Here is a 24,703-nt window from a genome sequence, read left to right as displayed (position 1 = left end):
TTTTATCTCTACCAATATACATTTGACTTTCTTTTTGAATTTTTTATTCCCTTTTATCAGCACAACCTTCAAGTAAACAGTTTGAATTTCCATCAAACTTTTATTTCCCAGAATAACAGACATTTTTCAGATCAGTACTGAAATATATCAGTACTGAAATGGCATGAAATAATTTTTTATTATTTGTGAAACTTTATTAGTACCTTACTACTATGCATATTTTTAGAATCTTCAACTCACAAACATATAACTGAAAACTTTATTTATTAAATTCACTTTAGGTACTAATATCACAATTTGAAAAATATATTTGAGTACAGATGATGTGATATGAAGATGTTATTTCATTCAAACAGTATTCTATTATCTATTTAAAGGAGTGGAAATCCAAAAGGTTTACAACTATTACCTATATCTTACTCCAAGGTCAAAATGTCTCTGTCTCCAAGTCCATTTAGAAGTATCATTTGTTCGGCACTGAGGTTTAGTGGTCTTGGCAATAAGAACTAAATGTGTGTAAACTGGAGCAACCTGAACCAGCATAGCATATCAGGTAACACCCTTTCTTAAAGACAACAGTCTGCAAAGCAGACAGGCTGCCACAGGACTATGTTAAATCTTTCATGGTCCAGCTAAAGCTAGGCTGACCAAGCAGAACAGTTAGCAAAGACCTGCAGGGTTTAAGAAGTTCTTACTAACCACCCTTTTCAATCACTTCTTAGACAGATCTTCACACACATCTGTACTTTTTTGTCTCTAACTTCTTAGAAAAGCCAGAGAAAATTAAGGTATAAATAAATACAATGCTCTAGTTGGAATTTAATGTTTTTTTTTTTATTTCCTAGTCTAAAATAGGCTTTTTATTAAATTAAGAAAAAACAAAGGCATTGATTGTTGCTTAACTTTCAGTAAAGGCAAAACAGATGCATTTTCCCCAGACAATTCTTTTCCATAGCACCTTGAATCTTAAAGTATTCCCCAGTCTTTTCCACGGATAGCGGGGTTGGTGAAGAATAGGAAGACATGAAACCAAAGAAATGAGCCTAATTCCTTAGAAAACAAAGAATCACTCACCCTCTCCTAGCCCTTTTTCAAGATATATTCCTAGAGACCTGTTTTAATCTCAGCCAAGTGCTTTAAATATATTCACACACATAAATCAGGAAATGGTGAATTAAACAGGATAGAAACATTAAAGCCATTTTTAAATGTTTGGTAAAGTACAGTTTCTTCAGATAGTAGAAAATGAGATAAAAGAGCTTTAACAAATATATTTTTATAATTACTCAAAACCTACTGTCCTTTCTATTATTCCCACTTCTGACCTTTTTTCTTCACTTGCTTGATTATATACTTTTCTAGTATGCATATTCAATACTAAGTTAACCTCAGTTCAGTTCAAAGAAACTATTCAAAAAGCTTCCTGAATTCCAGGGGCTTCACTAATAAATCCCAAGTAAAATGAAGCCGGGAAACTGGGGTAGCAAAGGGCAGGTGCTCCTCCTCAGCTAGGGAAGAAATTACTGCTTCCTATGGTCCCTGTCACTGTGGATATAAAAGATAATTTATTTTTCACCAACAATTTAATTTTTTGAAACTGCCCATCCCTTAGTTTTTTAGATCATAAGAGTAGAGTAAAAATTTAGATAAGCTTCAGTGCAAAAGATGATAAGAATTGTGCGCCTATCTTTTAAGAAGTAGGCTAGCCAAAGGACAACCCTAGAGTGGGATCACAGCAACTCTTATGGAGTCTAAATTGTCTAAGGAACAAGGACTGAAAACTTAGGTAAAAGAAAGAACCACAACTCCAAATCATGCAATTTTGTAGTACAGCTAAATACATAATAGTAATGGATGATGACCTTTAAAAAATATTTATTATGGCTTTGAGAGTTTCATAAATAAATCTTTCGGAAAACTAAAGCTGTTCCAGTCACCATTTTGGATAAGAGAAGACAGTAAGCTCTTATGAAAGAGACAGGGTTTTTGCCTCTCTTTGAGTCCCCAGTACTTAACAAAAAGCCTGGAGCATAGTAATACTTGATGCAAATAAGCTGACTGATTTATAAATTCTTCAAGACACAGTGTCCTCATCTATAAAATGGGGATACTATTAACACCTATTTCAGAATTATTATAAGGATTCAATGAGATAAATGTTAACTTATACCACCCAAGTCTGTCCATTTAAAAAAGCATATCCAGGCTGTTTATTCTTGCTCAAATTCTGGGAAGAATGGATGGCTATTTCTCACCCACAATAAATTAGAATTGAACCTGGGATGGAGACAGCCAACTTCTCTAAAGGCCCCAAGGAGGAAAAAGAAATGCAAAGTCATAGCCAGCACCGGGGCACAGAAGTTTGTTTCCTAACTAGTCTTACAACTTCTTCTCAAAATATGGAGGGAAACAAAAGGTGACTGGATTGTCCAGTGTTTCCTAGGTAGTAAAATGGCAGTCAATAATGGGATTGCCTAATGACTGGGTCAGCTAAGGTTTCATTCTACACACCAACACATGGTTGGCGAAGTGGGAGCTCTGACAGCCTTATGAGAAAGGGACCACAGCTGCTGTTTAAGCCAGCTAAGAATACAACTTCTAGAGAGTGTGTTGATTTGTTTTGTTTTTAAATCAGTGAAGAAACTAATAACTTCACCAAAGTAATATGATAGAAAAATAAATTCACAAAAATCATTAGCATTTCAATACAATGCTAACAAAAACCAAGATGATACAACAGAAAAAGAAAGTGCATTCCAATTACAATAAAATGCATAAAATATCTGTATGCTGACCTTTCAAGACAGATTCCAGATGTATGTTACAAATACAAATAAAACCATATTATAATAATAAAGACAAATAATTGGAGGAGGAATCAGTATTGGGAGGGGCCACTGGAAGACAAGGACACTAATATTCTGTGAATCTGTCCAACCATTCTGGAAAACAATTTGGAATTAGGCTCGGAAGATAACTAAAATGTCTTTACACTCTGATCCAAAAATTCCACTGCTAGGCATATACACCAAGGAAATCAATGGCAAGAAAAAAACTACCAGGATATAGCAAAATATTATTAGCAGCACTTCTTTGTAACAGTAAAGAAATGGAAATAGAATAGATACCCATTAGTAGAAAATGGTTGACTAGATTGGGGCACAAAATGTAATAGAATTTTATTGTGCTATAAGAAATGATGACTACAATAAACAAAAGAAAACCAGAGGAATATTTATATGAACTGAGTAAAATAAGAACTAAGAAAACAATATGCACACAATAACAATGTAAATAAAAAGAATAAAGAATTCAAACGGAATGATGTAAGATAATACTGGCCAAGCTTGACCTGAAAGAAAAAAATGAGACTTTCTTTTCCTCCTATCCACTTCTTTGCAGGGATAAAAGAACATGAATGTTGGAACACTGCATATAATATCAGACTTTCCAATATGTTGGTTAATTTTGCTAAACCGTTTTTCCCCTTTCTTATTCTATTATTGGGAAATGTAAATATAATATAAAAACATAAAATTAAAATATGAAACCAGTAAAAATGTATTTTAAATGGCAAGGCATTTATTATTCCAGGTTGGGCCTCACTAACATTATAAAAATAAGCAAAAAACATCAAATAGGTGATTACATTGCCTAAATTAATTTTAAAATGTGGTACCACACACATCAAACTAATAAGAGGATACTTTATAAAAATTAAATAATACAATTCACTTGCAAGTATATGAGATAATAAAAAAGCAAGAATGAAGGGGCATGAGATTATCAGATTTCAAACACTTTTTTTAAAAAGCAATAATTATTTAAATTATCTACTACATATTAAGAAATAAGCCATTCAGTATTGAATACCCCAAAGAACATAAACTATTGGTGAAAAGACTCCCTCTTCCACAAGAACGATTGGGAAAAATAAGAAAGTTTTACAGAGAATTCATTAAGACCAGAATCTTATAACACATTTACTACTGCATTCTAAGTGAATCCATGACCTAAATATAAAAGGCTATATCATGAAAGAAAATCAAAGGATACCAGAAGGAAGTACCTTTATAAATTATGAACACAGAAACTATTTTCAAGACAACAAAGGCTGGAAATCACAAACAACAAAAAGGATAATTATGATTATGAAAAAATTTCAATTGGATAGAGAAGAGAGCTCATATGTGACTAGTATAGCGAAAGTTTAATAAAGAAAATTTTATTTAATAAAGAAATCTACTAGTGCTAATCTACACTTGTTTTAACAAATGTTAGTAATATGTGGTTGCCTAAGGTACTTTAGAGATGAAGTAATTTCTCTACAATCCCATCTAGAGTGTTGTAGAGACAATATCTGAACCCATGTCTTCCTATAGCTAAAGTTTCTTTCTACAGCCACATACTATCTCCAGAAAAGCTTTTACGTGAACAAAATCAATGCAACTAAAAGAAACTGATGACTTAATTATTGATCATCTGCACAATGGTCCACTCAGGAGTGGGAATTGGTAATACTGAGTCAATGAGACAGATGCACCACCCAAAAATTCAACTTTGTTTAATAGATAACAGTATTAAGGATAGATGGTGACAATTATCAAGGTCTCCCAGTTCTCCACAGGGACAATGGACAACAAAAGCAGATCTAATAAAAGTGAACAACCAGTCCCAGAAAATTAGGTCCCCTTTCTGCACTGGCTTTTATAGGATTCATGAGGTCAAGACAGGCCTTAGTATACTCAGCCAATCAGTGAAGCAAGAAAATCTCTACTGCCAAATTTCAAATCTGAACATACTGAGTATCTAGACTCATGCTGGGGCTCCGTGTTATAAAAACATGACTAAGGGCTACTTATGGGACTTGAAATTTTAACTGGACCATGCAGCCTTAGAGTTTAAGGAATACAAATAAAGCATGGAAACCACAACTGAAGTGGGGGAGGGATGGAATAAGGGATAAAGAATCTTTGCTTCAAATTTAAGTTTGATATCCAAGCTATAGAAGGAATTAATACAAATATAATAAGACAACTTCATATATATATATTATATATATCATACTTTTAAAACTTTTAAGTTTCACAAAGTGCTTTGCAGCTATTATCTCATTTTATTTTCAACTCTAGGTATTAAGTGCTATTGATATCCACATTTTACAGATTAGGAAATTGAAGCAGATGAAGGTATCCCCAAAGAGTGGTTTTATCAGTCCACTACAACTAATTCTTGGCCCTAATCTAACATTTATGACAAGCTGTTCCTTCTATTTTGACAGGATCTTGCTCCTACTTCTCTGTGTTCTTTCCTCAATTACTAAACTTTGCATCCATCTTCTAAGTGTGTTTTTATAAAAATAAACCAAGTATGCACCATATATTACATTAATTACATTCATTAATCTTTGCACTTCTTCCCATCATTTCTATTTTCTCATTATTGGTCAGAATCAGTTCCAAAACAGCAGTTCCCTTAAGTCTCTTTCCTCTACCTTACGAAGGATGAAATTATCCGCGAGGTAAAGAGAAGAATTCTTAAGTTGTTATTATTAGCTGAAAAAGACCTACAGAAGAAATCCAAACAGCTAAAACTGCTCCTGTCTCCTATATCCTGTTTCCCTGCCAGCTTTGTGATCTTATCAGAACTCATCATCCCTCCTATCCCATTTTCTGAGATCAATGTTCTAGGATGTCCTCCTACTAGAATATCACATCTCTGTCTACCTTCTTTGACCCTCACAGAAAATTTCCCCACCATGCTTTCTACAAAGAATTATATGAATTCTCACACAGAATTATATCTTCTTAATGTAGAATGCTATTCTACTACTCTTTTTCTCGAATTTATTTTATAAAATTTTTTATAAATTAGATCTAGGCTTCTACTGGGGCATTCCAGATATAGGTCACATCCACCAAGTCTTAATGAGAATTGTAAGGTTTCATTTACCTACAGAGATCTAATTCATTTTATTACAAATATTTTGTGATTTTTTTATACATATATAAGTATTTTATTAGTATCTATTATTTTATATTTACTATCCTTTTTCCTGGATTTTTTTGGTTAATTATTAAACAGCATTACTTTTCTTGGGCTCCTAGACAAGACTACAAGAGATATTAGTAATCCCCCAAAGAATCCAAACTCTCTAAAGAATGGTGTTATTTTTCCACTTAAAAATTTGTATCTCCACAGCACCCAGAACCTTGTATATAGAAAATGTTTAGTTAATGTTGTTGAACTGAAATGTGGTCAACTTAGTCAAAAGCCTCATTTTTTAGTTAAGGAAACCACAGAAAAGTTTAGGAACTGAGCCAAATTCACACAGGTTCTTACCTGTAGGGATATCTTCTCTTCCTAAGCAGGATATGCTATATTTGAATGTGGTTTAATAGTTACAGAAGCAAGTTTCTCCTCCATCTATTTTCAGTTTAAAGTTCTCTTGCTCAGATTCACAAATCTTTAGGCAAACACCAGACATCAGATGCACTGTAAATCTGGTTGTTAGCCTGATTTTATTATCAGGCACCAACTTTTTAACCACCTGTTCACTACCTATTAATTCCTTTTCTTTTTACAACATCTATATCCAATCAGCAACAGTGATAAAATCACCACTATCCCCCTAAAATCTGGTTTCCTAATTATAATTTCACTTAAACATTCTACTGCTAGGCATATATCCTAAGGAGATCAGTGACAAAAAAGTCTCCATACACACCAAATATTTAAAATAGTATTTTTGGAGCAGCAAACAAAGCAGATACCAATAGATTAAGTAATGGTAATTTACAGTAAATTAATGTAATGGAATACTACTGTGATGAATATGAGGAATACAAAGAAAAATGTAAAGATTTGTATGAATTAGCACAAAATGAAGTAGGACCAAGAAAACAAAATGAACAATGATGACAACATAAACGGAAAGAAGAGCCATTTAATACTCAAAAATGCATGCTGAAAAATTACAATGAACAAGCTTAACACAAGAAGAAATATGAGAAGCTGTCTCCCTCCATTTCTTTGCAGGAATGGAGGGTCTACAATTGTGAAACAATCCATATAGCATCAGGTTTTCTTCAACACAATGATTGGTTTCATTGATATTTTTTCTTCTTCCTATTAAAAAAATACTTGCTTATATAGGATTGTTCTCTGAAAAAGGGAAACGGAAAAAGAGGGGAAATCATATAATGTAATAATAACAAAAGAATTCAAGAAAACAATTTTTTTAAAAAAGGAAAGAAATGTTCCAGAATTATTAAAAGAAAAAAAGTCTTGTTTCAAGAAAAAGAGATATAAGAAGCCACCTCTCCTAACTTTTTGCAGTGATGGGGTAGGGAAAAGGGGGTTCCATAGTGTGTAACACCATATATGACATCAGATTTTGAATAGGTTTATTAATTTTGCTGATTTTTTTGCCCTCTTTTTTCAAAAAATTTTTGTTATATAGGATGGTTCTTTCAGAGGGGAAAGAAAAAAATGCAAAGGAAATTGAGACTGCAAAAACAAAAGATACTACAAAAATTTATTTTAAAAATTTTAATTTAGAAATTTTTTCTAAGGATCCAATAAGCATATCCTGTTCTCATGTAAACATCCAATATGAGTAGGAATCTTCACATGTGAAAAGTCTCAGCAGCCAGGTGGTATGGCGGGTAAAGGGATAGATCTCAAGTCAAGAGGACCTGGGTTCAAAGATTTCCTAGCTCTGAGCCTGGGCAAGTCACTTAACTGCTTTCTACTTCAATTTTCTGTTTTGTAAAATGAAGATAAAATAGCACCTACTCTCAGAGTTGATGTGAGAATAAAATGATAAAACATCTGTAAGGCATTTCACAAATCATAAAGCACTAAATAAATGCTGCGTATTATTTTTACATCTAGTCATGTCAACATATTAGCCTCCTTACCAACAATCAGAATTCTTTTGTTTCCTTCTTGTAATCAGTCCTATACCCTCCAGGTGGCATCTGAGGATCCTCCTATCATTATTGTTCCATGGGGCAAAGAAAAGTACTCACTCCTCTGAAGATACAGTTCTGCCCTCTGTGAGGAAATCCTGAAAACTATTACAGAGATAGAGTATCCTGGCAAAACTGAGCATTAGATCTTCTTGCCCCTTTTTTTGTATTAACCAATTAATATTTTAAGTATCTTAATGTGCCAGACACTGATGTTAAAAAAAAGTAGCAAAGTAAAAAACCCAGTCCCTGTCGTCAGAGGTCAAAATCAAGCAGGTAACTAATATTGTAACAGATCATCCCTTTTAGGCAAACTTTTCTATAAAATATCAGTAAAATAAAATGTAATAGAGTTACTAAAACTGACTTTCTCCAGAACGAATTGTAGGACTTTAAGCCGTGGAAGTCTTGCCCTTGGAAAATACTCTTGGATCACATACATAATTTTCTCAATATATATGAATATTGTTTATATTTAGTTCATCATCTGAGTGAATTTATGTTATGTTTGACTTATTAGGAATAGTTAAAGATTAAAATGATAAGCATATATGTATATGCACACATGCGCACATAAATGCACATGTGCAGGCGCGCACACACACACACACACACACACACCATGCACCTGATCCCAAAGTGAAATCACCATTCAATCAGTGATGAAATAGAATGAAGGCTTGAACTAAAAACTTTCTTACTCCAAATACTTAGAATTATACCTCAGGAGGGAAATAAGACACCTTCAGATTCTTGAGAGTTCATTTAAAGGCCTCAGAAAACTAGAGCAATTGACAAAAGAAGCCTGATGCTAAATTCTCCTGTTAAGTTTCTAGGAATCAATCTATATGCAAATATTGGCAGGCACTGGAAAATAACTAAAAGCTTAGGAGTGTGAAAGTTTCTTCCCTTTTTTCCTTCATTCACCCCACCCTTCAAAAAGGAGTTAACTGAAAAGGGAAAGGGAAAAATGATCCTGATTCCAAATAGGATCTCCATAATTCTTGGCCTGTTTTGCAACTATTCTTGAGCCACATTTGGCTCTTTCATATTCCTCCAGATGTCTAGTTCTTTGCTCTACAAAGAAAACAAAAAGCAGGTGGTTGGGGCGGTTAATAGAAATTGCAAATATGGATCTAGAATCACAAAATTGGGCCTGGCTGTTCTCCATTACTGTGGCCACAGCCGTCTGCCTTAGAAGACTCTCAAATAGCTTGTTAAGAAGCATACAATGGCGGGGAGAGGCTTGATAATTAAGACTCCTAAAGGGAGAGGCCCTAGAACATGACCCGAATTTCCCTATGAACTCGGTCAATAGTTAACAGTGGGGTATCCAAAGGTTGTGTAGGACTGTTTTCTTTCATGTTTAGTTGTTCTTGGGTGACAGTGATGTATATATAACAAATTTATAGGATGTCCATCTTCCAAAAATCTTGAGGCCCACAGCCCAAGTAGGAAAAAGTATAATTCCCAAGTTTCTGTTAAGGATATAAACATCTTATTATTGTCAGTAAGAAATGACCAACAGGATGATTTCAGAAAGGCCTGGAGAGACTTACATGAACTGATGCTGAGTGAAATGAGCAGGACCAGGAGATCATTATATACTCCAACAACAATACTATATGATGATTAATTCTGATGGACCTGGCCACCTTCAGCAATGAGATGAACCAAATCAGTTCCGATAGAGCAGTAATGAGATGAACCAGCTACATCCAGGGAAAGAACTCTGGGAGATGACTATGAACCACTACATAGAATTCCCAATCCTTCTCTTTTTGTCCACCTGCATTTTCCTTCACAGGTTAATTGTACACTATTTCAAAGTCCAATTCTTTTTGTACGGCAAAATAACGGTTTGGACATGTATACTTATTTTGTATTTAATTTATACTTTAACATATTTAACATATATTGTTCAATCTGCCATCTGGGGGAGGGGGTGGAGGGAAGGAGGGGAAAAATTGGAACAAAAGGTTTGGCAATTGTCAATGCTGTAAAATTACCCATGCATATAACTTGTAAATAAAAAGCTATAATAAAAAAGGATATTATACATCTTTATAATATTTAACAGGCTACTAAACATTCATCAATCCACACACACATTACCCTCTCTTTCTCCCTCTGAGGTTTATCCAATCTAGACAGATCAGCCTATCTAGATGCTTCAGCACTAAAACCCAGGTTATCCGGCCTCCCTTTATACGAAAGGCAGTTTCACTCCTAACTTCTGCCTACTTCTGCTAAGCACTCTCACTTCCTAGACACACTTTCATACCTGAGTTTTTATGGTTCCCTCTAAGTTCTATTTTGTTTAACTCTTTTTTCCTCTACTTTGTTGGAAAGTCCTACTTTCTTAATTATGGTAGCCCCCATTTTCTTTCTTGAGTTTTTCCTTCCTCTTTCTTCCCCTGTTCTTCCCTTCTTATATATTTATCCATCCGTATCTCCCGTCTCCCCTCTTTCCTCCCCATCTTATTCATTTCATCACCTTCCAAGGGCTCAATAACTATCTCTCTACTGATAACTCTCAGATCTGTAGATTCAGCTCTAGTTTTTCTCTTGATCATTAACAATTTCCTGTAAAGTTTCTAGGCATCAATCTATATGCAGATATTGGCAGGCACAGGAAAATAACTAAAAGCCTACCTCCCTATCACCTCCCTACCAGGCCAAATGAATGTAACATGAACAGGTCAAAGGATTTCAAACTCAAAATGTACAGACAAAACTCACATGTTTTCCTCTAAACCCTTCTCTCTTTCTAACTTCCCCATCTGTCAAGCACATAACTATCCTTTCAGTCATCCAAGTTCCCTCAATGGGAATTACAGGATCAGAGATTCAGAAACACAGTGGGAAGGGACTGAAGAAATCATCTAACTCAACTCCTTCATTTTACAGATTCAAAAGTTGAGGCTCAAAAGTGACTTGCCACAAGTCACACTGTTAGTAAGAGTGACAAAGGCTATGAACTAGGTCTTCCTGACTTCAAGGTCATTATTATATCCACTATGTCAGGTCTCAAATACCAGTGTTTCCACTATGGCAGAAACGAACTTTGTAACCTAGGGATCTTCAAAGACTTGGACTCTACAATCCTCCATTCTACCTCTGAGTTATCAAGAGTTATCAAAGGTATATAATCTTTGAATTGATTCCAGGATCCTTACTCATTCTCAAACCTCATCAGTTGTCAAATCTGGTGCATTCTGCTTGTACAATGATACAACTACCATTATCATTGCCTGAATTATTGAAAGAGTTTCCTAATTGGTTTCCCTGATTCAAGTCTATACCATCTCTGTCTTCCAAAAATCTGCCAAAATGATACTTATAGATTTATAGAACCATAGATCTAAAACTAGAACATTTCTCAAAGCTTATATAATCCAATCTCTTAATTTTACACATATAAAAGTTGAGGTCCAAGTAGATTAAAGTACTTGCTCCTGCACTTCAATGAGTGTCAGAGATGAGATTTGAATACAGATGCTCTCACATCTGAGCCAATGATCTTTCCACTATACCCGAGTTCCACAGTTAAGCCTCAGTCTGGCTACATCCATTACGTCACTGCTCCAAAAGCATCAACAGATCCCTCTAGCCTCTGAGAAAACACAAACCCTTTTATTTGACCTTTAAAGCCATCAGAGCCTGGCTACAGTTGATCTCATCAGGCAGATTACCTAGGATTCCATCTCTTCATACACTCGATGATTTGGCCAAAGTGGCTGACTTGCTGCTCCTCACATCCCACAATGCCCCATCTATTAATACCAGGACACTATGATCACTTATACCTTCTGCTCCATCCTCAGATGTGTTCTTAAAAATCCCTCTAACCGGAAGTCACTACTTGCCCATCACCATCAGCTAAATGTAAGATCCTTAAGGGTATGGAATGTTTTGGTTTTGAATTAGTATCTACCCAGCCCAGAAAATGGCCTGCATTTGATAAATACTTGTTAACAGGCAATAATTTTAATTACAGGTGTAACTTCTATGTAACAACAATACTGCCATTAAAAAAATACATATTTGCTATATTGATGATCAAGTCAAAGACAACTTCTCTGATCCATACAATGATCAAAGATAATTTCTGAACGAAAGCTAATGAATTCCAAGTGCCTAAGTATAATTTTCTTGCTTTTCTGTGATATGGCTCACATAGAATATATTCTGCTTATATTTTGCATGACTTCACGTGTATAACTGATCCCTTGCTTCTCAGTGGGTAGGGAGGGAGTGGATGCAGACAGAAAATTGAGAAGTCAAAAATAAAACCTCTTCCTTCATTTTGGAGATGAAGAAACTATAGCTCAAAAAGTTTAAAAGGCTGCCCCAAAGTCCCAAGGCTACTTCTATAGAACCAGGATACCTCTAACTCAGGGCAGCTACCTAGTGCTTCTGGGGGCTGGGTTTCATTCACTTCAGAATCGTTTTTGTTCTAACCTTTTCTGTCTGCAGTCAATTTGAGTCATTTTCTATACTGTCCCATGGGGTGTTCTTTCCTGTTGAATGGGATTAGAAGAGCAGGGGAGAATAAAGCTGGTTTTGTCATGAGGCATGTAATAATGTATTACACACACATAATACCTTTCATCTGTGGACCTCAAAGCACTTCACAAACAATAATTAAAAGTAGGTAAGTATTATTATCCTTATTTTATGGATAAGGAAATTGTGACACAGACTGCATAATTTCTCCAGGACCATATGGCAAAAAAATAGCCAACCAGGATCTAATCTTAAATTTTCACTAATTGTCTGTTCAAACTAATAGACCAGAATCCTCAAAGATCACCTGTATAAGTCATTTTATATATGCACCAAACTATAATGTATTTCTATATATGTGGTAGGATAGAAAATGTGTTGAGAAGGTATACACTAATAAGGAAATTCAGAAATCAGAGGGGAAACATGTAACAGAAGGTATCTGGGTGAAATGGAGATAGAAAATAAACCTCATTTTTTTTACTAAAACACAATAAAGACTACCTGGAAAAAGGGCAAAAAGATAAGGTATTCAAGACATCTCACAATCATGGCACTAAAACATGATTTAGAGAGAGGGGGGACTTTCATTATCCATATATTTACTGGAATTTCGTATTGCCAAAAGCAGAGCATCTAATTAATTTTGGAACTCAGTGAAAACTTCATCTTTCAAAAGTTAAAAAAAAAAACCAATAAAGGCAAATTCTATTCTGGATCTGATTCTCATTAACAGGAAGAAATTGGTTGCTGGGTTGGAAATGACAGAAACCCTGGGGGAAAATGACCTCTCTCTTCTAGAATTTGAGATACAAGAGAGGAAATCCGGGCATAGTCTGAAATGTACCCTGGGTTCTGGGAAAACAGATTGCAAAGGATTCAGAGGAAAGATAGGTAGCTTCTCATAGACTAAAATGTGAAGGGGAATTAAGGCCAGGAAAGATTGGACATGGTCTCAGGAATAAAATGCTGAACTTACAAAGGAAAATAATTCCAGTAAGAAACAGAAATAAGATTTGTCTGAAGAGAATGATATGGGCACTCAGGTAATTCACCAACCTAGATTTTAAAAAGAAATGGAAAAAAGGGCATGTAACAGAAGGTAAAGATAGAAGATAAGCCCATGAAAAGTCCTATTAAAAAGTGTTTGTTTTTTTTTTAAAAAAAAAGGCTAAAATCTGAAGCTGTTGTGCTCCCTCTGCCCTCTCTAAGTCCATTCTAGCCCTTCTGTAGAGGAAAGAGAGTAATATCACCCTTTGGCTACTTTGTAGGTAGGAAGTGAACCTAGAGAGTAGTGTCATATAAGCCCCAAAAGAACATCCATGAAAAGGTGGAAGAGGAGATGAGGAGTTCAACAACGTCAAATGCAGCAGACAGGCTGAGAAGGATTAAGGTTGAAAAAAGTGATCAGATCTGAAAATGAAGAGATTACTGGAGGGAGGGGACAGAAATTTGTCGATGAGGATAGGGCATTGGCCCTGGAATCAGGAGGACTTGAATTCAAAATCGACCTGGGACACTTTTAACATTTACTAGATGTGTGACCCTGGAGAGGTCATTTAAAATCCAAGTGCTTTGCAGAGAGAAACTGGGGGGGAGAAGGGGGAGGGAAAGAGGAAAGACAAAGAAGGTAGGAAAGGAAAGAGGAAGGGAGGAAGGGAGGAAAAAGTGGAATAGGGAGGGAGGGAGAGAAGGAGGAAGAGAGAGACAGACAAATCAGAGACAGAAGAGAGAGAGACAGACAGAGAGACAGAGAAAGAGACACACAGAGAGAAAAAGAGAGACAGACAGAAACAGAGACAGCAAAAGAGAGAGAAGTAGGAGTCAGCACTCATTGGGAACTTTGGGAGGAGGAGCCAAGATAGAACACAGGCTGGAACCCAGCTGAACTTTCCCAACATTCCCTGCAAACAACTTTAACAACTTTAAAAATAACTCCTCAAATCAAATTTTGGAGTAGCAGAATCAACAAAAAGGCTCCTGCTCCTCAGCAGCCACCACCAGTACTCCTCTAGGCCCCTGTGCCCAGGTCCCCCGTTCTCCTGCAGCTCCAAGTTCAGCTCGGGTTGAGTTCCAGGGTGAACAGTGCTTAGTAGTTGCAGCAGAGGCAAAAAATGTAAAGGGTTTTTTCCCCCAAGGAATTTAGCTGAGAGAGGGAGGAGAGATATCTAATACAAAAGCTTTAAAGGTATGATAGGGACTAGAGAGGTTTTTTAAGGACAGAGAAGAATTGGGCATATCTGAAGGCAGTAGAGAAGGAACTGGCTGCTATGGAAGGGTTGAATACCTGAGTGGAGGATGATTAAAGATGCAATTTACTGGGGAAAATGAGAGGATCTGGGATCAAGTGCACATGCAGAGGGATTAGCCTTTGTAAAAAGGGTCACCTCATTTTGTTTTTCTTAATTATATTTATTTTATTCCAAAGTTTAATGAACTCTAGAAAACAAAACATTCCATATACAAAATAGAGCAGAAAAAGAGGCTAGAAAACCATGGATCTTTATTTCATATGGCTTGCTTTTCCAAAATTCTATAGAAATCCAACATGTTATTTTATTACCTGCATGTTGTCAAGCTTGTCCGTATTTCCTTCTGAACTTCCTTCTGTTCTCTTTTGTACTTTTCCCTCAATTAACTACAAATTATTTCTCTCTCACCTTTCAGTTACCATTCAGAAAAAAAAGAAAAACAATAACCTTGATTTTAAAAAAAAAATGCAAATTCAAACTAAACAAATTTCCATACTACGGCTTCTTGCTGTCAAAAACTGGAGGAAAGGAAGACAGAGTAAGAGATGATGTCAAGTAGTTATGATTTAAAAGAGAAGAGCAGGAGAGTTATCTGTGAATTGGCTTCAGTTTTTTTTCAGTAAAACAAGAGGCATGTGCTCAGCTAAGAGAAGGGAAAAGGTATAGGATGCTTGAAGAAGGAAAAGGAGGTTTATAGTAAGATAGGGAATCAATAAGAGAGGAACAGAAGTACTGCTTTGCTATATTGAGAGCCCAGTTGATGTCAGATAATATGAATTTAGAATGTGCCAAGTAGCAAATTGTGTAAGTTCCTATAATTCCAATCAGCAAAGCTAAGAGTAGAAAGGAAAGAGGTAATTAGCAAAGTAAATCTGGACTAATAGTTTGGCAAGAAATAAACTGGCAATGGGATAAGGAAAAAAGAGATTTGAAAGCAAAGGGCAGTGAAAAGTTAAATGGCTAACTTAAAGGGTCAAGACTAGAAAGAAACCAAAATGAAGTCATATTAAGAATAATTGTCTAAGAAAGTACTAAGGAGTGGAAAGATTATTTGATTAATGATAAAGACAGGGAATGGGTTTTATGAGTTGCAAGACAAAGGGTAAAAATGGAATGAAAGGTGGAGGAAATGAAATACCTATGGATAATGGTGTGTCTGGATATCCCTAGGTATGGCTGAGATGAAATAAAGGGAGTATGTCATGAGATTTTATGAAAGCTGAGAATCTAGGGAGACAGAGGGAGCATTAACATATTGTTAGGATCTTCTGATATAAGGGCAGGATCTGAAGAAGAGAGAAAGATGAAGAGGAAGACACTGAATGCTCTCCAAGGAGGGTGGCTTCGGAACTAATATATAACAGCCAGCATGAATTGGCTGGATTGGAAAACAACATCAGATTTTAAAATTAAAGATTACTAATGATTCTGAAGAGAAGAGTTCGTATTATATGAAAACTGGCTAAAGGAAATGGTGATATTTAGCCTGGAAAAGAAAAGAAACTATATTCAACTATCTGAAAGTCTTTCAGGTGAAAGAAGGATCAAGAATTGGCCTGAGACAATAGAACCACAAACAAAAAGTGGAAGTTGAAAAGGAGATAAATTAGGTGTGCTATCAGGAAAAACTTCCTAATAAAATAGCTCTGTCTGGTGCAGTGGATAGAATCCTGGGCTTAAAAGCAGGAAGATTCATCTTCCTTCAAATCTGAACTCAAACACTAGCTACTGGATCCTGGGTAAATCACTTAATCCTGTTTACCTCAGTTTCCTCATCTGTAAAATAAACTGGAGAAGGAAATCAGTTGAGCAAACCACTCTAGTATTTTTGCCACGAAAATCCGAAATAAGGTCATGAAACAACTGAACAATAACTGAAAAAGTGAAGAAAACCAAATGTCCATATGGAAAATGAAAAGGAAAATTCAAAACAATTAAAAGGGAAATTCATCTACAGGGTTAAAAGGTCAAGAATCTCAACAGAAATTATTTTAAAAGGGGGAAAGAAGGTGGCATATCAGTATCACAAATGATTCTGAAAATTAATAAAATAAAGAATAACAACTGAAATTCAATCAACTATTTATTAAGTACCTACTATATATGCAAAGTACTATATGCCCTATTGGGAATAAGAAGATAGTAGTAGTCCTGTCCTCACATTGCAAATATATTTCAATAAACTGGAATAAAAATATAGTCAATATTTTAAATAATGTGAACACTTACAGTCCTACATTTGATTCTTTATTTGTCAAATATTTTAAAAGTGCCACTCTCCAATAAATCATAATTTTAACAAAATAAATTTAAACTGTTGCATTTATAAAAAAAAAAAAAAAGTCAAATTAAAGACCCCTATATCCATATAAGACCAAGGGCTCACTGACTTTCTGAATAATTCAAGCTCATTATACATTTATAAAATGAAAGAATAGACAAAAAATCAATTCCATTTAGGAAATGGCTGGAGAAAATGATGGTTAAAACTCAAAGTTTTCAATCACAAGTATGAGTTAAATGCTGATTTTAAAAAATAAATTAATAATAACCCGCTTCTAGAAAAGAGGGTCAACAGACCAACTACTACTCAAAGAAACAAAAAAAATGCCTTAAGGTCCTAGAGATAGTTAAAAGTAAATGCCAAAATGGATAGTAGTATGGGGGAAGGGAGGGAATGTAATATAAAAAAGGAAAAGATTGTAATATTGAACAGTATGTTCAACCCAAAAAAGTAACATAGGGAAATAATTGCACAAAAGTACATGAAGATATATCAAATATGAATTTGATCAATCACTTCTAATGAACATAAAAATGGTCATTTCATATGGTCTTTCAAAATGAATCTATGCTAACTCAACTTGTTCCAAAAATAAAAAATTTCCCGTGTTACTTTTTTGGGGGGAAGGAGTGACAGAATGAGGGGGAAAGGGACAAGAAGAGTGGCCTGTGACTTGCTCTGAGTTAGTATTCACAGTGGAGAAACCTTGGTTCTCACAATCTGTATATCTGTTTGTGTTATCTATTAAAAGGCAGTCATGTTTTCACCAGTTTGAATGCCCATCCTCCTAGAGGGCAGGTACAGTTCTGCTTTAGTCTTTGATCTGGAACACAGGAGGAGTGAATATATGTTTGCTAAAAACTATCAAGTCCTTTGTTAATTTTGGTCTTTGAAAGTTGCCAAAAGCAATGAGTTCATGCGTTGCTGGTGATCATCAAGCCAAATGCCAAAACCAGAACTTGAATTCAGATCTCTTATTTCACAGCTGGCTTTCTGTCTACTAAGCTCCAACAGTGACTCCCTTTACCTGGGTAAAGATGAATCTTCCTGCTTACCATTCATAATTATGCAGATATTCCCACTGTATTTAAGTATAAACATGAAACAAAACTGTAACAGTAGCAACCTCTGAATATATCATCTTCATCCATCATTTTTTATGAGTAATACTCTCATATTTAAGAAAGTAACTAGATTTGGACACTAAGAAGGAAAAAGCAATCTTTCAAAATAAATAACTTGCCCTATTACTTTGGAAAATATCAGTCCTAAAAAAGACCTTCAAACTTTATAACTAATAGATTTCCATCTTCCTTGAGAGTTCGAGAAGATAATTAATAGTGAAATATCTAGCAAAATCTTAAAATATAATCTTTCACTTAAACAAACTATTTATTAAAAACAGTGAACTAAAGATCAAGAGCCATTCCTCAATACATGAACAAAGGAGATTACAAGAATAGATCAAAAAGATTTATAAATTGTAAATAACTATATAAAGGATTGTCCCAAATCACTAATAAAAAAACAAAAATCAAAATAACGCCTGGTTTCACATTACACCCTGCAAAGATGAATATGAGAATAGTCAATTTTGGAAGAGTTGTGAAAAAACAAGTCTATTAATATACTATTGGTGGAGTTGTGAATTGGTCTAATCCTTTTGTAAAAATAATCATTAATTATAATAAGAAAGTGATTAAAATTCCATAATTTTTGACCTGGAAATTTCATTGCTGGGCATATACTTCCAAAAAAAAAGTCAAAGATAAAAAAGAAAGATCTCTATTACAACAAAATATTAATTGTTGCATTTCTGTAGTAGGAAAGAAATGTAAACAAAATAGGTACCCTCTGAGAAATGGCCAACCAAATGTAATGAGTATTAATGAACTTTAGACATAAACACTAGACATGAATCAAGAGACTATAGAAAACAATCATGTAAACAAAAAGAACAACCAAACTTCACTAGGTGCTGTGTAATTTGATAATGACCAAGCCCACCCCTTTAAAAAATAAACAAATTACTCTCTCCCTTCAGAAGCAGATAACTAAGAGAGAACTTTGTGCATATACTGTCAGACTTAGTGCTGTGAGCTAATTAGTTTCACCAGACTTCTTTTTGTCTCCTTTTTTTGATTCTTTATTCTAAAGCTCAATTTCTAAAGAAGGAAGAGAAAAAAAATGTATTTGGTTACACAGATTATATGAGAACAATCTTTTTTTTATTTCAAAGGATTTAATAAACTAAAAAATTAATTCAAATCAAATACTAGAATACTATTTTATGCACTATGGGACAGTGCATAGGACAGTATAATAGGTACCGGAGAAATAAAGATGTATAAAAATGTTAATATCTATCATGCACATGTATATTACATGTATTTAAACATACATAACTACAGGGATCTGGGTGGTACAGTGGAAATCGCTGATCCTGAAATCAAAGAAATATGAGTTCAATCCAACCTCAGATATTTACTCGCCGTATGATCCTGGGCAAGTCACATAGTCCTATTAATCTCAATTTCCTCATCTGTAAAATGAGTTGAAAGAGTTCCACTCCAATATCATTGCCAAGCAAACCTCAAAAAGAGGTCACAAAAAGTCAGGTGTGATTGAAAATGGCTAAACAAAAATACATACATTATCTTCCTACCTGTCTAAAAGAAAAACACCAGAAAAAAAAATAACACATCCTAAATTCCAAAGGAACAAAAAGTGTTAGGAATTAACAAGCCTGGTCACTAAAGACCAGGAAAGAGGAAAAAACCTCTTGGAAGAAAAGGAATTCGAGCTAAGGTCTAAAAGACTGATATTTAAAGTAACAACAAACAGGGGAGAACATACCAAGCAAAGAGAAAGGTTAGGTTCTAGGACAAGGAGTAGACCCATTTGGCCAGAGCTTAGGAAGAAATGTATGAAACCAGAAAGGTAGTAAGAAAAAATTATTTTAAAATGCCAAAAGGAATTATTGGCAATAAGCTAGAAACAGAGTAGGAACTTAGGAAATAAATTAAATAAAATTGCTTAATTTCAATTCTAATCCTTGGAAGATACCATTACAGTAATTGTATCTGAATTTATCTTTTGGACAATGCAGCAAAAAGCATGCTATAAAAATAATCCAAAATTAAGAAAATACATGCCCCTATTGCCATAGGGATCTTGAAGTAACACAGTCTAGTGGAAAGACTCCCATTACCTGGGTTCAAAAGGTTTGACTCTTCATTTCTTCATCAGTAAAATGGGGATGATATCCCTTTTTTTTTTTAAGGTAATTGCAAGGAATGTTTTGTAAACCATTAAATTATTATATAAATGTAATCTATTATTGTCAGAGTATAAACTTATATGTATATACAATCTCAATGATGATATGTCATTTTAATGTTTTAATGATACTTCTGTAGTATTATTGAAACTTTAAATGATTATTAATAAATTTTATCAGTGAAAATACTCCCCTTCACTGTACATAAGACATTATATCTAAGACTGGTCCTCCATTTACTCATCCAATCACTGAGCCCTGATCAGTTTTGTAGAATAGGCCAGAGATGATGTTCAAAGCCCAGGCTTATCACCACACACCATGAGACAGGATTTTAATGGAAAATAACAATAATAAAAACTTAAGTCAAATGGCTAAGAAATGGAATTAGAAAAGACCAACGCATTTTTAGATGAACTAATTCTGTGGTAGAAAGATTCAAAAATAATATTTAGTTATTTCGGTCCTGAAAACAAGCTGTAGTTAAAAATCTAAAGGAGTATTCAATATTTTAATCTACTCCGAATTGTTTAAATTATTTCTGAAAGGCAAGAAAAGCTAGTTTCTTTCTACTCTAGCCAGAAAACAACACCCTTTAAGAATCGAAAAGCATTATCTAAATCAGTTAAACTAAACTATGTAAATGTGAATCTAAAGTTTACAAAAGCCTTTTTTTTAACTTAAAAGACTTATCTTTGAAAAGGTTTATAACTACATGAATGATGATTTTATTAATTTGGGGACTCTCTTCCATCACACAACTCTAAATCCACAACTCCACACAAATCCCATCAAACTAGACTTCAGGTAAACTTATTTTTAAATATACTTACACATTAAAGTCTAAACTTAACTTCAAATAAAATGTTAAATTTAAATCCGTAATGATATTTGAACTTCTGGTGGAGAAAAATAAATCTATTTATCATACAAATTCCTATGAAAATAGAAGGAAATTTTTCTAAATACACTTGGTTAACAAAGGATTCAGGCAACAAAACAAATTCCAAGAACGAAAAAAAACAAGCAGAAACCTTTAAAGAGAAAAGGATAAATAAAAACTTGGAGGAGGTAAAGTTTTATTTTAATTTCTACAAGGGAACTTCCCTGCTTCCCTTTTACAGGCCTCAGTTGATGAAAATCTCTAGGTCTCCTGTCCCCTAAGTGGGGGGAAGGGCTAAAGAAAATTGTGGCAAATGTCTCTTCCAGCCTAGCCAGGGTGTCTCCAGCCTTCAAGTAGAGGGGCAGGCTCTGGAAGGAAGAATGTGTAACTTGATCTCCTTCCATCCCCTCCTCCTTCATGGCAACATTTCGAAAGTAATTTAACCTCTCAAAATGGCATCTAAGCACTGCTTGGAGGAGATCTCTCCACAGCTAGAGTTTAATGCAGGGGGAGAAAAAAGCAAACCAAACCAAAAAACCCCCAAGAAATCAAATCTTTGAAAAGTGATTTTTTTACTTAACACAGCAATCTTTGGGTATCAGCATAGAAACACAGCATTTGTAAGCATATTAGCTGAATAAAATATCTGTTGCTCAGAACTAAATTGTTATCTGAGGAGCTGAGAAGTTAAGTCTTCCTAATGCAAGCATTTGATCATTTTCTCTTCAACTTTAAAATTAGAATTTAGCTTCAGAAAGGCAGAAAAGTATTCACAAAAATAGATTAAGTCCTCCAAATATGTGTTTTACATCTTTCTGCCCAAGTATGAATCATTCAAGTTATTTCCAAATAACTGTCAATAATTTTGACTATGCCTACGTAAGGAAAACAAAATAATGAAACTAAAAATGCTAAATAATAATATGAGAACTGAAAAATATCCAGTAGTTAAATAACAAGTAATAATTAAAAAATTATAGCACCAACACAATAATAATTTTTAACAAATGGCTACTTTCTGATTACATATTCTGACAATAATACAATCTTAGACTTATATAACTTGTAATACTTTTTAAAGCACTTTCATTCTCATTAGTTCATTGAGAAAGTTAACCAAAAAAGATATGAGTGAGTAACAGTTCATATTTATATATAATGCTAGAAACTTCACACATTTATATCACTAGCTAGCATTAATATCATCTGCCTTCTTAAGATGAGAAAACAAAACAGCCATTACTTGACTTAGCCAAAGTCACAATTAGTGGTGGGGCAAAGGCCAGAAAAACTAAGTCTCCTGGCTGCTGTTTCATATTCTACATTTTCAGGATTCTAAAGGTTTCCAGTAACTTTAGACAACTAAACTATTGAACATAAGAAACAGTCTGAATACATTAAGAACTAATAAAATACATAACAACTTAAATGATCCTTTTAACTATTTTGGTACTCTAAATCAAGAGCACTGAGGGGAGGGTTTCAAAATAGAAAATCTGTGCTTATCAGTATACAAACTGATAACCATATACAAAAGTAATGACTGCTGAAACCCTTGAAATGAAATTTCCAGTCTGCAGAATATAATGCTCCAAACGGTTTGAAGTACACTACTCCAAACTGTTTATTTAAGAATATTATTAATTCCAATAACCTTGGGGTAGCTATGCAGATAGCTTAGAGAACTATGGAGACTAAATGTAGTTCCAAACATAGCATTTTCACCTTTTTGTGTTTATGTGTTTGTTTTTTCTTTCTTGTGATTTTTTCTCTTTTGGCCTGATCCTTCTTATATAATATAACAAATATGGAAATATGCTTAAAAGAATTGCACATATTTAACCTACATCAAACTGCTTGGTGACATAGGGAGAAAGGGAGAAAAATTTGGAACACCAAGTCTCACAAAAATGAATGTTGAAAACTACCTTTACATGTATTTAGAAAAATAAAATAAAAATAAAATATTTTTAAATGCTATTAATTTTTTTATTCATTTAACAATTTTTAAAAGGTTTCTGCCCTGAATAATTTTACATAACTTCATAAGATGACAACTCAACGCCAAAACTGATAAACAACATTCTATCAACACTACTGCTGGTGACCAGACCCATTGTTATAAACCAGAACTCTTCCAGCCCCCTGATCTGTACCTTATGTACAAAGCTTTAAATCATGAATCTAAAACTCATCAAAAGACCCAGTGATAAAATCCACAGTCTCAGATGTCTACACACACCAAAAAAATTAAGCCACAAAGCAAAATAAACTTAGAGATCATAAAGCAAGGAGGAAAATCTGTCCCCGTAGAAATCACTTTGAATTGGCATCATAAGATCCATGACTAGAATCAAGATTTGGAAAGGTATAGCTTATTTAAAAGGAACATTACAGGTTTTTCTTTTTAAAGAGAAAAGGTTGTACATTTTTAGGAAAAAGAAGAGCACTTATGAAATCCAAGAACCAGAAGGAAGATCAACAAAAGCAGAAAGCAAAGCATTATTATTATATTACATGACAAGACACCTAGAAAGAGAAAACAGATGAGAAGAGAGATGAGAAATCTCAATCTCACAGTGTGTGTGTGTGTGTGTGTGTGTGTGTGTGTGTGTGTGTGTGTGTGGTTTCTTTAATGAGCTTTCAGCTCATTTACAAATGAGGAAATTGAGACAAACAGTGCTAAAAGACTTGCTCAGGAACATACAGCTGTGCCACATTTGAATGGAGGAAGATGAGTCCTCCTGACTTGAGGTCTGGCACTCTATTCCCTGCACTATCTGGCTAAGTAGGCTACTCAAACCGAATCTGACAAGGGTACCCAACCCAGAAGAGTTAAGAACCTATCAAGAATTAAATTTCCAGTCACAGAATCAGTATCCTACCCCACCATGAACGTCATCCCCAGATCCAATCTTCTTCCATGACTTCCAGGGTTTTGCACCAGAAGCCTTCTCCCTGTCAAGACCCCATGTTTCTGACTTCATCACACCTGTGTCAAAAACCATACTTCATGGTCAGTCTCCTTAGAACCATAAAAAGTGTCTTCATCCTTCTATTTTATCAGTCTCACCTCTTACCTGCCCTTTAAAATAGTAAAATTTTTGAAAAAATTGTCTGTACTAAATGGCTAATTCTCTATTACTCACTCTTCTTAACCCTTGGGGGTAGTGTTGCTGATTCCAGTGGGTCAATCAATAAAAATGTAAGTGCTTACTGAGGTGGGCTCTAAGCACTAGGATGCAAAAAGAGGCAAAAGACAGCCTGCCCTCAAGGAACTTAGGATCTAATGGCGAGACAACATGAAAACAAATATGTACAAACAGGCTACGTATGGGAAACTAGGAAATAATGAGAGACACTAGAATTGAGACGATTTAGGAAAGGCTTTCTATAGAACACGGGATTTGAAGTGGAAGTTAAGAAAAGCCAGGGAAGCAGGAGGCAGAGATGAGGAGAGAACATGCCAGGCACGGGGGACAGCAAGAGAAAATGCCCAAAGACAAGAGATGGAGTCTCTTG

General features: G+C 34.6%; 1 protein-coding gene across 1 annotated transcript in view; it reads right to left on the bottom strand.

Annotated features, from left to right (window-relative positions):
* Positions 1 to 24,703, bottom strand: part of BMPR1A (bone morphogenetic protein receptor type 1A) — a 104,818-nt gene that overhangs the window by 56,909 nt on the left and 23,206 nt on the right. The window lies entirely within an intron of this gene.

The sequence above is a fragment of the Antechinus flavipes genome, chromosome 2 (assembly GCF_016432865.1).
Source record: "Antechinus flavipes isolate AdamAnt ecotype Samford, QLD, Australia chromosome 2, AdamAnt_v2, whole genome shotgun sequence".
NCBI classification, from domain to species: domain Eukaryota; kingdom Metazoa; phylum Chordata; class Mammalia; order Dasyuromorphia; family Dasyuridae; genus Antechinus; species Antechinus flavipes.
Note: the sequence above shows the minus strand (reverse complement) of the source record. Positions and strands in the feature narration are given on the sequence as shown.